Raw genomic sequence first — 16,532 nt, forward strand, 5'->3', positions numbered from 1 at the left:
CATAGAGGATGCATTATTTGTAGATCAAGGGCCTGAAAAGCATCTCAGAACTCCATCATTTCGTCTTCTGATAAATCCTAAAGAGGTTACTTAGAAAAAGTTGGTGACTCCTCAGGCAGCCATTCAGTTATATCTTGAACAAGGATATTTTTCTGCATCAATCATTGAATTCAAGCTTTCTCGACGGCCTTTAGAGAAGTTTTCTGGATGTGCGAGGTATATGCTGGGTTTTCCTTGCGTCCGAGCTAAATTGCATGATGCTCAGATTATACGGGCTATCCAAGCTTCTGGAGACTTGTTCATTTTTCACGATACGCGAGGTATTGTAGCTCTACTTGCTCGTTGGTGTATTCCATCTCATACCTTCATATGCAGATGGGGAGAGTTTACTGTTACTTTAGAAGATGTAGTTGCTTTGTTGCATCTCCTAATCACGGGTAACCTTCCTGAAGGTCTTTCTTCCTTAGAGGAAACTGCAATCTCTAACATCTCGACAGCTGCAATGGAGGAAATCAATAAGGCATCCGGCAGCAAAGGTTGTTATGCTCATTGGTTAATACATTGGTGTCCAAGAGATACTCCTCTGGAGTGGCCTGTCGACGGTACGTTATCTATTGTTGCTTTCTTGTGTTTATGGCTGTCCAGAGATGTATTTGAAGATATTGGAAATTTGTTGAAGCCGTTCGTGATTCCTTTTGCAATTAAGATGGCTCAGGGTGAGCAACTCCCAATAGGTAGTATGTTCTTGGGTTCTTTGTACTCTAACTTAGACTCCTTGTTATAGACTCCAGCATCTCGAATGGTTTTATGAAGATTGAATGCTATGCCAATACAATGTTTCTTCAAGCTTTGATGTGGGAACATTTCAAGAATTATGCACCTATTCCACGTACCATCTTGCAAGGATTGAATGCTGATGCTCGCCACGTTTTCTCTGAGAAGACCAATGCTAGGATCATGCGCTGGTCCACAAAGCAATCTCGACTCAAGACTCGCTTCATTGACGTGTTAGACCGTGAATCTGAATTCAACTTTCGCCCATGGATGTCAGTTCCTTCTTATATTTCTCAGTTGACAACTTTCAATGATGAAGAGAGTATGGCTTTGAAATCTGGTGCTGATTTGAGTGACGGCGAGAGGACCTTTATGTTGAGTTGCACTCTGATCGGTTTTTAATAGTGGTAAGTAGAGTTGTCGTTCACTCGGACTTAATGAGATTGATTTCAGGTTTAATAACGAAAAATAATAAAAATAAAGAAAATATATATACAAAAATATTGTCACAGGATGAAGAATGTACTGGGACTCAGGATTCCACTGCTTTTCATGTTCATGGGGTTCATAAATTAATCCTAGACATTTATAGCTCAAAACAAAATAAACAATAACTCTATTCTTTGCCAAAGTAGATTTCATAAAACATTAGTTGTAAGTTGTGAGCATGACGCATCAAAAGTAATTAAAACCAAGCATGCGACATCAAACAAAATAACAAATAATTAATAGAAATCATAAAACTATTAAATTCTATGCAAATAGTTATAAAAGAATTATTTTAATTACCACATGAACGAAAAACAACCTCCTCCGTCCCCCCGGTGATGGATTTAGCACCTCATGTTGTAGACACTCTCGGAAGATTATTTTATGGCTCGAAAAGTGTTTACAATGGTGAAAATGAAGGGAAATAACAAAAGCAGCGAGTTTGCAACGATGTAATGACATTACGAACTCTCCGTTACAAAGCAGTAGTTGTGAACTGAAGCTAACCGTTGCTAATGGACCGTTACAGACTACAAAAATATAAGACGCTGAAAACGACTGTCTTTCACAGTATTATGTTCTTCATGTTCATCTTCATGCAGCAGCAGCAGAATTTCTATGCAACTCTATTTTCTCGCTCTGTATCCTCTCCTAACTCTCCATCCCCTGATACAACTCCTCAGAACTCTATATATACTCGACAGGACTTGACAGGACCACATTAACTCCATAAATCTTCAAAATAACTCGCAGTTAAGAAAATATATTCTCGGGTTGTTTTCTTTCCTTTCTTGCCTACGTCATGCATCTGCAGCTGTCAATTATGCGTATAATATCTCCACAATGCCTCTGTTGCGACTCAACATACTCCAAACACACACAGAACACGTTACGAACATACTGTAACTCAAGCAGAACCCGTGAAGAACTCGTGTCCTCTGTTTGCTTCCCCCCAACGATCCATCCCAAGTTTGTCGAAACAAAACACTTTACCACCCCTGTTCAATCGTAGAAGGGTGATTACAACTCCATGGGGGGATTAAATCTCGCCAATTCTCCCAGAAATTTCTAACAGAAATATAGTGTTTTCTAACTTCTTTCCTGTTTTCTTCAATGTGATTATCCAGCCCAAATTCGTTGATTCCGACAACCATACCAGGCTTGTTTAGTCCATTCAAGTCCAGACCAACGAATTTCTCCGATTAAATCTCCTCAAAAATTGCCCAGAGATCGAACCCTAAAATATGTTCTTCGCTGCAATTATTCCCGCCAAAATCTGAAATTCAAATTAAGAAGATGACCTCCCCTTATCCTATACGGGTCTGCCAATAGTAGTTCCCCTAGAAATGGGTTACCCCTTAGTAATTGAGGTGCCCGTTAACCAGCTCTGAGAGTCCGAATAACACGTGTCCTCCGAGTGCCGTTAACAACTTTTCGAGCCGATTCTTCCAAAATATATTTATTTTCCAAAAATACCTACACACACATAAAATGCCGAAATTAGTACAAATTCTAGTGCCAACAATGTATAATATTGAGATCAAATTATACACAAAAATGTGTCTATCAAATACCCCCAAACTTATTATTTACTAGTCCTCGAGCAAATTTATTCTATAAAATAAAATCCTTTGAACCCCTAGGTGGCCCTAGTGGCCGAGTTTTGTCTCGGGAGGGTTTACAAGAGGTGTACCCACAAAACCTTTACTCCAGACCCTAGCTATCTACGCAAAACCTTGAAAGGCACTAAAGAATCTCCTTGGTTGGCATACAATCATTGACTATAGGAGGAAGTACCCTGATGCGAAATTCCAATTACTGTACACGAGTTTGCACTCAAGCATACTAAAATTCATATAAGTGACAGAGCTCTACTCAGATAGTTTATGTACATCATAACCGGAGTCAACCAATCACATGGAAAGATTAAGAAGCTGGATGTAGAGAAAAACGTAGATGGTTTTGATGTTGACTAAGGTGAACCTATCCTAATGGACTGAGATACCGGTCTGACTAATATCAACACAGCTGGCATATACAAGGGAACCAACGGGTGATAATCCTAACTCTAGATCGACACAACTGGCATATACAAGGGCACCAGTGGTCGACTTTATTAAATTTATTCCGATTGGTCTGATGGTCTGGTCTCAATTTTTTTATTTTTTTTGGTATCTCAATCACTCTATTTCACCCAATCACTTATAAGAAAAATAAAAACAGAAGGTGAAAAGGATTCAACGAGATATGGCGAAACTACCATGTATTTTTTTTTTAATTCTACCACCTGAGCTCTGTGCTTTTATGAATAGACTCTTTAGATGTTTCCATCTAATCAGATTGGTTCCTCAACTCCTACAACCAAGATGTTCCCATCCACTTAGATTGGTTAGTGCCAACCTTAATAAGCATAAATTTCTAGGCTCTGGAGTTTATTTATTTGTACTGCAACTAAAAAGTTTCTTCCATACCCCCAAACTTAAATCTAACATTGTCCTCAATGTTCTAAAGATGAAATTAAAAGCATGAACAAGGAGAAACTGTTACCAATTGAAGAAAAAGAGTTAAGGAAAGATATTACCGTGTTGCATGAGCATGGGTTACCTCCCAAGAAGTGCTAAGTTTAAAGTCTTCAGCCAGACATTAGAAGGAATTAGTCACCTCATAGAATCATAAAGTAATAGCCGGAATAACTGTGGATCACCAAAACCAAATAGGGCTATCACAAGTAAAAGGAATCTGCAACATCCCAAGAAAATTAGCAAATAAAGCACACCCTTGTCTAGTTTCCTATTTAAGACAACTACATCTAGTTGTGGTTCAGGTTCAGGTCTATAACAGGGTCTAGATAAAATATTTTCATGGGTTGAAATTCCTCATAAGTTAGATCCGAATGTTCAGGTTCTAGAGTCTGGAAATACTCAACTAAGAATTTAGAAGCACATAAAAATTAACCTGAATAACCGGGGATTCTCTAAGTCAATCAAATTTGACTTACGCAGCTGACCACAATGAGAGTGGTGGTGTTCCTTAAACAAATGTGTCGACCCTAATCTCCTAAAGTAATTAGGTTTAGTCTCAAAACTCAATAACTGACACATTTCAAATTCAAACGTTCCCACAATTGGAATAAAACTTTTTGGTGGAAAAACAAAATCAATCTGGGTATCATAGCATGGGTAAACCACATCAACCAGAGGATGGGTTTCTAACAACTGAACTTCTTCCTGGACATTATTAGGTTCGGGAGAGTAATCTGGCACAATGGTTGAGGCACATATATCAAGTCCCAAGTGAGGGACCTTTCTAAGAGTTAAAGAACACGGAGAATGATAATCACCCCCAAACTTAGAGTTTTCAGTGTCTCTAGAAAGACTAGTCACAGCTTCCCTAATTTCTAGGTCATCAGATTCCTGGAAATGGTCAATTGATTCTTCTAAGTCAGGTTCATCCTCACTCATCTCTACGAGTTTATGGTCTTCTAAGACTAGTGTTTCTAAATCACTAGACTCTAAAACAATATTCTCAGGGTAAAGTCTTTCCTCTAAACCATCATCACAATCATATAAAGGATTATCACCGAAAGTTTCTACTAAAGGCTCATTAACTAAGGTGTTAATCATAATTACTTCCTCTGATTCACTGATAGGCACATCAAATAATGGATTATCCAATAAACTGCAGGCTAAAGGATCATGAACTACATCGTCTAAAATGGTAGTATCTCTAGTCAAATCCTCATCCTTTTGAATAGGTAAATAATTATTAAAATTATTTGGATTTGTACTAGAAACAACACTATCATTATAAAGCTCAATCGGAGTAACAAATTCCTGATCATTATGCCTACATATTTTATATTCTTCATCAATACTATCCTCATCATAATCATCATTATAGTAACATGAAAAATGATCGAACCCCATCTAAATAAGTAGTATTACCAATTTTAACCTCGTCATCTTGATTATGTGAATAAAAACTATCCTTATTTTCAAGGGTGGTATGGGGAACACTATATTAGTATTTAAGACTATCTTGAGCAAATTTTTCTACAATCATATTTGTACTCTCAGTAAATTGCTTGAGGGACTCTTCTAGAGACATCTTAGTTGACTGCTCTACGGACTCTTCTGGGAGCGGAATATTACCAGTCTCTTTCATAAATAATTGAAATTTCTGTGTTGACTCATTGAAACTCTTGAGAGACTCTTCTAGAGAAATAGAAGGATTGTTTTGCTCGTATGACCTGTGGGTATGTGGATAGTAATTGGGCTCACAATGGTATGGATCATAACGTTCAAAAGTTTCGCGTTCCCAATCACTATTCACCCTATGGTCATAAAAAGGATAATGTCCAAGCTGCTCAGTCGGATACTCATTGTATTGGCTACTATAATACCAGTTTGACATCCTAACTGCAAGGGAATTCTAAACAAGCACAAAGAAGGATGACTCGACCACAACAAGCCTATTTTATCTAGCAAACAAAAATCATGATGGCTCTACTTAGATTGTTTCTAGACCAGCTTCTATTCTTTCGAAAAGGAATTCGTTACAATCTGAGCAAACCCCTCTGGAATCAATCCGAGTTAAAGTAAGTTGAATAGAGACGAGGGAAGCTGCGTGGAGCTTTGATACTCAAGGCCTCACCGGCATTACAAGGTGGCGTATTCAACTCACAGAAACCATCATGAACTTCAAAGTATGCTCAAAAGAGTAACTGATATTTTTCGAACGACTTTCCAATTAAGCTCGTTACCCTATCGGTCTCGTTCTAGTCCAAATTTTAAGGCTTAGGTTCGCGTAGGTTACGTGTTCCTAAGGCGGGGAAGAAGGAAACGGTGATGAAATCCGAGTCCTTATCTTGATTTGGCCAGGCCTTGCTCTTTACTAGAAAATTAAATCTGATTTCAGGTCCTCAACATATATGCATACAAAATCATCTAGTAAACCCGCTGACAAAGGATTCGCGGGTGTTTAGAATTCTTACCTCCCGTTCCAGACGGGGGATGAACCGTTGAGGTCGACTCGGGCCACCGACTCCAATGTCAGTGTACGAACCCGAGGGGCCGAGACAGTATCGTAACTGTCGTCCTTCCCTGTGCAGTTTATATTTAAACCAACCCTTCTTTAGGGTTTTAAAAATAAAGTCCAATGTTCAACGTCCGAAAGAAAAGAAAAAAAATGTCCAAAAATAAAATATTACAAAAATAAAAACCTTAATTACAGTTTCTAAAAAAAATAAATAAAATAATATACAAAATCTTCTTCTTCAGTCCTTTTGGACTTCTCTTTTCTTTCCTATTTCGGCTTTTCCTTTCTTTCAGCACTTTCTCTTTTTTCTTTAGCTTAGCTCCAAATCTGAAAGCAAACAAAAATACCAAAACGCGTAAAAAAGAACAAGTAAAATAAACCTAAAAACAAATCTATAAACAAATCCGCTGCTCCAAAAATTGATCGGTTTTTAACAGTGGTAAGTAGAGTTGTCGTTCATTCGGACTTAATGAGATTGATTTCAGGTTTAATAACGAAAAATAATAAAATATATGTACAAAAATATTGTCACAGGATGAAGAATTTACCGGGACTCAGGATTCCACTGCTTTTCATGTTCATGGGGTTCATAAATTAATCCTAGACATTTATAGCTCAAACAAAATAAACAATAACTCTATTCTTTGCCAAAGTAGATTTCATAAAACATTAGTTGTAAGTTGTGAGCATGGCGCATCAAAAGTAATTAAAACCAAGCATGCGACATCAAACAAAATAACAAATAATTAATAGAAATCATAAAACCATTAAATTCTATACAAATAGTTATAAAAGAATTATTTTAATTACCACATGAACGAAAAACAGCCTCCTCCGTCGCCCCAGTGATGGATTTAGCACCTCATGTTGTAGACACTCTCAGAAGATTATTTTATGGCTCGAAAAGTGTTTACAATGGTGAAAATGAAGGGAAATAACAAAAGCAGCGAGTTTGCAACGATGTAATGACGTTACAAACTCTCCGTTACAAAGCAGTAGTTGTGAACTGAAGCTAACCGTTGCTAATGGACCGTTACAGACTACAAAAATATAAGACGCTGAAAACGACTGTCTTTCACAGTATTATGTTCTTCATGTTCATCTTCATGCAGCATCAATAGAATTTCTCTGCAACTCTATTTTCTCGCTCTGTATCCTCTCCTAACTCTCCATCCCCTGATACAACTCCTCAGAACTCTATATATACTCGACAGGACTTGACAAGACCACATTAACTCCATAAATCTTCACAATAACTCGCAGTTAAGAAAACATATTTTCGGGTTGTTTTCTTTCCTTTCTTGCCTACGCCATGCATCTGCAGCTGTCAATTATGCGTATAATATCTCCACAATGCCTTTGTTGCGACTCAACATACTCTAAACACACACAGAACACGTTACGAACACACTGTAACTCAAGCAGAACCCATGAAGAACTCGTGTCCTCTGTTTGCTTCCCCCCAACGATCCAGCCCAAGTTTGTCGAAACAAAACACCTTACCACCCCTGTTCAACCGTAAAAGGGTGATTACAAGTCCATGGGGCGATTAAATCTCGTCAATTCTCCCGGAAATTTCTAACAGAAATATCGTGTTTTCTAACTTCTTCCCTGTTTTCTTCAATGTGGTTATCCAACCCAAATTCGTTGATTCCGACAACCATACCAGGCTTGTTTAGTCCATTCAAGTCCAGGCCGACGAATTTCTCCGATTAAATCTCCTCAGAAATTGCCCAGAGATCTAACCCTAAAATATGTTCTTCGCTGCAACTATTCCCGCCGAAATATGAAATTCAAATTAAGAAGATGACCTCCCCTTATCCTATTCGGGTCTGCCAATAGTAGTTTCCCTGGAAATGGGTTACCCCTTAGTAATTGAGGTTCCCCTTAACCAACACTGAGAGTCCGAATAACACGTGTCCTCCGAGTGCCGTTAATAACTTTTCGAGCCGAAATTAGTACAAATTCTGAAATTAGTACAAATTCGAGTGCCAACAATATATAGTATTGAGATCAAATTAGACACAAAAATGTGTCTATCACACTCCTGGTCACCTGATATCAATAATGCATGGCGAATTCTTGGTGGAAGAATACAATATCGATAGAGCAGATCGGCAAATGGGTATGGATCAGTGTGTTCTGACTTTTCGAATAAGGAAACCATCGGTTGAACAACTCATGACCCATTTAGACCGCACACATGTGGAAGGAAGTGAATACTGGTTCCCTAGCTCTGAGAGAATTACATAAGTAACTCCAGGTTACATAAACTTTTGGGATCAACAACTCGGGCATTTACTGGATTTCGTGTCGGTTGATCAACCTTTGGTGAAGGAGCCTCCTTCTATTGAGATGATTGCTACTCGACCAAGACTGAAACATTTCCCTGGTGGTGATAAGTGGAAAACATCTCCTGGATGTTCACAAGTAAGTATTCTTTGTGTAATTTTCATAAAATTATGATAATTGTGTTTTGATTATTGCATCAAAATTTTCCACAGGATGGTCGTAACGTAAGACCTCGAATCGATGTAGACCTCTCAGAAACTGAAGCAACTATTCATGGTGGAGAAGGCAGGAATAAGAATTATAAGATGTTACCTAACACCATAAAGTCCCCAGTGATCTCTTTGGTGAGTTGTTGATATTTCTTTCACCATGAATTCTTCTCATCCGTGTAACTAGGATCGCAAAACCAATGTTTGTTAATTTGTTACAGAATTTTACTCCATCAAGTATTGACGGTCTTATTTCTCTGCCGCTGGGAAAACAGTTTCTGGCTTGAGTGAAGAAGAGGCCGTAAGTATTTCTTCGTACATCCAATTATGATGCTTTGTAGACAAAAATGCTAATTGTTGAGAATATGTCCAGGAAGATGTCGCCATGGAGATGGAGAGTACTATTGATGTTCGTTCCTCCTCAAAAAATGGCGATAAAGAAAATTCTCAGAGCTCAAAACCGAATGAAAGTGACGGTGCTCTTGGTGTTGATGCGGGTAATTCAGGTTCTTCGAACGCTTCAGAGACCACCCAAGTAAGTATTTACCTTAAATTTAATCCATAGGAGCATAAAATTCCTGATTTATGAATGGGTGAATGAGAATTCATGTGAATATACGAAAAGTTTTGCCGAAATACGTCACCAGAAATTTCAGATCTCGGCCCTTTAGCAAAAATGCTGTAGAATCTTCATACGATATTGGATTTTTGCGATCTACCAATAATATCCTTATTCCCAGGAAATTTCCAAGCTTTATCAAAGAAGCTTTTAGAGTTTTGAGCACTTTTAGGAGGTGAAATCAGCGAAGTAGTAAACTTCCAGGAGACTTCCAGAAAATTTTCAGCTGTCATGTAGTCGGATATTTTGACCACATCTTTTTGCTCGTTCATCCGATGTTATAAAATTTTGATAGGTTGTAGATAAGACCCATACGAAGAGAATTGTATATAACTAATCCTTAGATTCTTCACCAATTGCTCCCAGATCGTCGTTTTGTACAGGGCAGTGTAAAATCTTCTCAGACGAGCTTGTTGTAAAACGTGTTTTTGTGACTTTCACGTTATTTGCTGATGTATAGCATGTAAAATGAATAACTTAACTATCATTAGTTCACTTTCATGCCAAAATTTATGATTTCCTTTGGTTTCATGCTTGGATGATCCTAATCTCATGTAATCTTCGTATTAGGTGTCAAATACCGAAGTTGAGAATGAAGGAGCTAATAGTGATAACTCGAGCAACCCTGGGGTTATTGATGGAGAGACAACCATCTCTGCACTTCAAGACCATGAGAGGGTTATTACTGATGTTGAGACTTCAATAGTTATTGCTTTAGTGGCGGAAGAAGTTGAACCGCGAGTAGAAGAAACTGTTACCATGACCGTGGAAGTTTCTCCAGTAATCGAGAATCGTATAGTAGTGCATGAATACCCGAGCGTAGGGATTGCTTTTGATCCTCGATTTGATGCATCACTCCCATATCACGAACTGGTTGGTGGATTCAGCGTTCCCATTGTATATGCCGGCTTGTACGAGAAGATATGGAAGAAATTTGGTCACATCGTCGTTACCAGAGATCCAAAGCGTGCTTATTCTTTAACAATGCAAGTAAGTGTTATCTTGCGTGTTGTAAGTGACATATGCGCTAGGGCCAAAAATACTGTCACTCCAGATGTACTCTTTGATTGAGAGTTCAACTTGGAGAATTCTGAGAGACTTGGCTTCAACGTGAAGTGGCTTCGTAAGAAGATAAATGCTATCAAGGACTCATGTGAGAAGAACATACCCTTTCCAAATGATGCTGTGATGGAGAAGGAAGACAATATTGCTAGGTTGACTGAAGAGCTGAACATAGAGAAGTCGGCTTTACAAGTCTTGAAGGATGCAGAAGAGCAAAAGTCTTTCTTTGCTGATTTTCTTTGATTTCTTTTCATGATCTCTTGAACTTCTGAACTTCTAAGAAATGTGAGGTTTTATTTCTGGTTTTGATTAGTTTTGGATAAGTAGATGATTGAGGATTTTTTGGGTTTGATAGAGACTTTCTTTAAGTAAACTGAATTTTGATAAATTGCTAAATTCAAATTACCGAATGCAAGTATTGCAAGCATTTTGGAGGAATTGAAATACAATGAAATAAAATTCTAAACGCCAAATATTTGGGGTGTTCGTGCCTTGAACATTCAATACCTCGAATATCCAAAACCTTAAACATCAAAGGCCTTGAGCCAATTCTCGTGTATTACGACCAGAGTCTCCTTGCTATCCATGTTGATTAATTTGTAATATCCACCAGCAACAGACTTAGAGATCATAAAAGGTCCTTCCCAGTTGGAGTTCTTTGCAAAATGAAAGTTACATTTAGTTGCTTTGAGAACTAAATCTCCTTCCTGGAATTTGTTAGACTTGATCATTCATGCTCTGAATATCTTCTATTGGTTTGGGATTCTTCGTGCAGTGAAATTCCATGTTGTTGAAGTCTTCCCACCTTGCGGCACATGTGGACATTCGTGCAAAGGAGAATATTTGGGATACTGTTTGTCGAATTCAACCATTATTTCAACAATGACTGTATTAGTGAGGTGTTCAATTCGGAGAGGTTATGCATCTAGCCACTTAGTGAAATATTGCTGAGGTGAGGTTATCCATTCATAACATTTTGGAATAGCTAAGTTGTTGGTGGAGTGAAGCCCTCAGACCAAATAAGCATATTTGAAAACTGATGATATGGACACATGAGAAGGAAATAAAACTTTCCTGAGTACGAAATCTTTTGATGAAAGCATTTGCATTTTCTTCAGGCTTTTGTGTTAGCCCTGTCAGGGCTTTGACCTCCTCCAGATACTCGAACGGTGAAATATCTTCTTTTCTTCTTCTGAATCAGAAGTTTCTTGAACGGAGAAGTGTGCAATCGACGGTGTTGGTGTTAACTTTCCAGCATGAATCCACGTACGCCCTAAGATCATATCATATCCTGGATCTTCTCGGATTATGTAAAACTTTGTTTTTGTCCAGGCTGAGTTTATGTTCACTTTGATAGTAATGTGGCCATAATCCTCTCTGGGCATTCCTTCATGATCCATAATTGATGCTGGAGCACGAATGGCTTCTTGTCGTGTGATACCGGCGGCTCTGAGAGTTTTTAGAGGGATAACATTGGCAGTGCCGACATCAATCAATGCTCGATTGAATTCGTTTCCCTTGAGATGAACTGTGGTGAGAAGTTATTAGAGTATAGCTCGGTCGACCTCGCATGCATTGTTATATCAAGCATGTTTGTCAATGTTAGTGATCAAAACTATGAGTCTTGATTTCTAGTCTATTATAGCTAAGTCTCGGACTAGGATAGAAAAGTGTAGTTGAGCTCAGGACTTCATGGCGATTCATCATACAACGACGAAGATCTACTCAAGGAACCATGGAACTTCATTAACAAAAAGGTATGTGGAGACTTGAACTTATCTATCACTCAAAAGTCTATCTATTTTATATCCTACTTCTTATGAGACAAAAAGTCGTATGCTATATAGACTGGTTCATACACATTTGACATTTCGAGCTGAGTGTTCACTACTTATGTTTTTCTCGAAATCGTGTGTTGGTAAAGCGTTTCGCTTTGATCAAGTTTATCTTCACCTAGTGACGAAAGTCATGAAAAGTTTCAATTACTTTGAGAATTGCTCTGACGTGAAATGGTATGTGAATAACGGCTATATAACGTCCTCTGAGAATGTCTCAATGATTGAAATGAGAATTTAGATTACATAACCATGTATTCCTTAATCCGAAGTTTTCGAACTTTTTTGATTGAGAGAAACTAGAGGAATTGGATTTGCCATGTCCGCGAACTAACGGAAGTTCTCTTGCCGAGAATTTCTGCTGGGATTTTCCAAAAACTCGTTTGCGTGTTTAGTAGGCGAACCTAGTCCGCGAACTGGCGGAAGTCTCTTTGCCGAGATTTTCTGTTGAGTTTGGAAAACTCTGCCGGTTTCTTAAGTCCGCGAACTTGTATGTGAGCTTAAGTGGTTATGATCTAAAGATGTGCTCTGAACATGAAACTTAAATTACTAAAGAATGCTTTATGCAAACCGTGGCTATAAAGTTCATGAGCAGATTCATTGAATCAAATCATCTTTGTTTCAATTGTGCCTTGTGTAGTTACATAAGATCTCATAACAATTGAACAACTCTCTAACTAGTTCATTTGAGTCAATTGAACTAGTTATGGTGAAGAAGAACTAGGTTAATATGAAATGCTCATATGGTTAACCTTTTGGGTTACTATGTTGAACCAACATACACGTACACGTTTGGGCACGGTTTTCACAAACCCAGTAAACGTCTACCCAAGTGTGTGTGACAAGCTAAGTTTTCGATCTAACGGTTGAGAAATATTATCTTGAATCTAAATCAGGTTTTCATCTAACGGTGAATATGGATTGCTTTGTAACTAAGGCAAAACCCTGATTTGAAGGCTATATAAAGGAAACATCTAGCATTGTGCAAAACTAATCCCCACACGTCTGTGTGATACTAGTGCACTCGCTAGAGTCGATTCTCCTTTAGCCTTTGGTTTTCTTCTCTAAAACCAGGTTAACGACTTAAAGACTTCATTGGGATTGTGAATCCAGACCGATAATACTTTTATCGTAGTTGTGTGATCTGATCTTGCATCTTCTATCGTACGAGTACAATCTATTTATTGGCTTGAGATCGTGAGAATTCTCCGATAGGCAATATAAAGAAGTCACAAACATCTTCGTCTCGCTTTTTGTGATTCCTCGACAAACCGCTTGTGTAGTCAAGAAGGATTGTTTAGAGGTGATTGATTAATCTAGGCTGTTCTTCGGGAATATAAGACCGGATTTTATATCTTAAGACGGAACAAAACCTAGGTTTTCTGTGGGAGAAAGATTTATCCTTTGATAGACTTTTCTGTGTGAGACAGATTTGTTTATTATCAAGTCTGCGATTTTGGATTGCAGCAACTCTTAATTGTGGGTGAGATCAACTAAGGGAATCAAGTGGGCAGTATCCTACTGGGATCAGAGGCGTAGGAGTACCACTGTACCTTGAATTAGTGGGAGACTGATTAGGGTTCAACTATAGTCCAGTCCAAAGTTAGCTTGTAGTAGGCTAGTGTCTGTAGCGGCTTAATACAGTGTGTATTCAATCTGGACTAGGTCCCGGGGGTTTTCTGCATTTGCGGTTTCCTCGTTAACTGATGAGTGCCAAATATTGTATATATTTATCCTTTTTTGTTGGCATTTTAACTCATCTTTTGCGCATTAATTCTACATTTTATCCCATATTCTGTATTTTCATTGTTTTCAAGAATAAATATTTTTCTTACTTAATTTTGCATTTTTAGGTAATAAATAAAGTCTGGATGAATCGCGGAAAGAAAAGAGCAGAAAAGTAGTGAAAAGCCGGGAGAAATTACGCAAGGAAGCCGCGAAGAATGGTGCGCACAACCTCATTTTCTACACACAAAAGCGCCTCCGTTCTCAGCCATCAGATCAGTTCTCGGAAGCATCCGACGGTCGCTCCTTCATAGAGCATCAGAATCTGATGTCTCTGCCGAGCACCACAGCGCTGAAATTCCAAGCCTTCAGATTAGATGGTAGTTGAATCCAACGGTCGCTCCTATGCCTGTGCATCAACTCCCGATGATTCCGCCTTACACTACAGTACCTAACTCCATCTGGTGCCGTTAACTTCGTTGCACCTCAGAATCCGACGGTCGCTTCACACATCCTTCCATCTACCCGTTCGATTCCACTCAGATCCAATGATCCAACATCTCAGATTCGCCAACATCTAAATTTGATATCCCGCCTCACACAGTAGCAGCCTATACCTATATCCTGAACCCGACCCAATCTTCTCCTCTTTCTTTCTTCTCCTCCACCCGACAGTAGCTCTGCAACTGCAACTGCACCTCCCCTCTCTGCCATGCCGCTGTCGCTTACACCACCATCACCTCCACAGTTCTGCCACCACCACCAGTTCCATCACTGCCACTACCATCCCCAACACCCTAGCCTAGCTATTTTCTTCATCTCACAACCTCTGAAACCCTAGGTTTTGGGGTGAGTAAAATAGCTAGAAATTAGGGGACAATAGGAGCAGGAAGAGCATCAGAGGGACATCAAGAAGCATGGGTCGAGCCAATTTTGGGAGATTGTAAGCAAATTTTATGTAATTTAAAATTGCCCTAATTTTCTGATTTGGGGAAAATGGGTGTAAACCCTAATTTGCTAATTTGGGTATAAAAGGGGATGTGTATGAGATGTTAAAACCTGTTCTTGGACTAGCCAAGTTTCCACCCAATTTGGGTTAGCCTAATTTCAATTGTTCATTGTTAGTGTCTTGTTACTGTTAGTGTCTTGTTCCTGTTAATGTGCATATTCTGTTTTGTCTTGTAAATGTTCTCATATTGTTCATGTCATTCTTAGATGTGTGAAATGTTCTAGGATAAAATTGAATCAAGGTAAGCCACATTTTACTCTCACAGTGCATATCATGTATGCTTTGTAGTTAGGATAAAACTATGTGATATTACCACAACTCATACCTTATTGACATTGTCAAATTCTCTGACTAATTGTGCTTTAGTCAGACATTTAGTGCTTAGGATTGACACTTTAGTTGTGATTCAACTATCCATTGGTGAAACACCTTAGGTAAAAGGCAGGCTTGAACCTTTACCTTTACCTGCTGTAAGGAAGAATTGGCATGATCAGTTGAGTTCATCCTCTTGTCTTCACTGATTTGTTTTGCTCTTTTTCATGTTTAGAATCATTCCATTGTTCACTGTTTTCTTTCTTTCATTTGCTATTCTCTTCACATCACTGCCCTTGGCCTTAGGCCTTGGCTCATCTTGCACTGTTTTCTGATTGTTGTTGCTGTGTTCTTTCCCTTTGCTAATTTGCATTGTTCTTTGCTTATAGTTGATGTGTTCTGTCACTTTTTCCTATTGCTTTTGCTCTGCTGCCCTGTTGTTGCTTTTCTGCATTTTCTTCACTGCTTGAGCAGCTGCAGCTGCTGCTGCAGCTCTGTTGCTACTGCACTGCTGTGCTTCTTCTGTTGCTGCTGCCTCTTCTTCTGTTGCACTGCTGCTGGTGCCTGCTGCTCTACCAGGTTGCTGCTGCTAGTGCCTGCTGCACTGCTACTTGCCTCTCTGCAGCTGCTGCTGCCAATCCACTTCTGTGGCTGTTGCATTGCTGCTGATTGCTTTGCTCTCCAAAGCTCACTTCCAAAAGCCCAGAGCACAATTTGAGCCCAACTGTAAGACCAAAACCAAAGCCCAGTTCATTAAGGCCCAAGTCTAGTGAACTGTTAAGCCCAAGTAACAGTTGAACTGTTGAGCCCAAAGCTCAAACCAGATTTTAGAACCAAGGCCCATTTGCATTTTAGAGATAACTGAGCCCAAGCTCAGTTCATTTTATTTTTAACAAACCCACTAAGCCCAATCCATTCAAAGGGCATTCAAACCCAATAGTACATTAAGCCCAACACTTCCAAAGGGCTTCTAAGCCCAAAGCAAATCTAGGAACCCAATTAGCTAAAACACTTCCGAAACACACCCGATCTCTGTGGATCGACCCGTACTTGCACGAGCTACAACTGACGACCGTGCACTTGCGGTATTACTGTAGGCCCGCGTTTTTATTGCGCTCATTTTTATACACCCCTCCGGACCTGCCAAGTTTTTGGCGCCGCTGCCGGGG

The sequence above is a fragment of the Papaver somniferum genome, chromosome 3 (genome assembly GCF_003573695.1).
Source record: "Papaver somniferum cultivar HN1 chromosome 3, ASM357369v1, whole genome shotgun sequence".
Taxonomy (NCBI): Eukaryota; Viridiplantae; Streptophyta; class Magnoliopsida; order Ranunculales; family Papaveraceae; genus Papaver; species Papaver somniferum.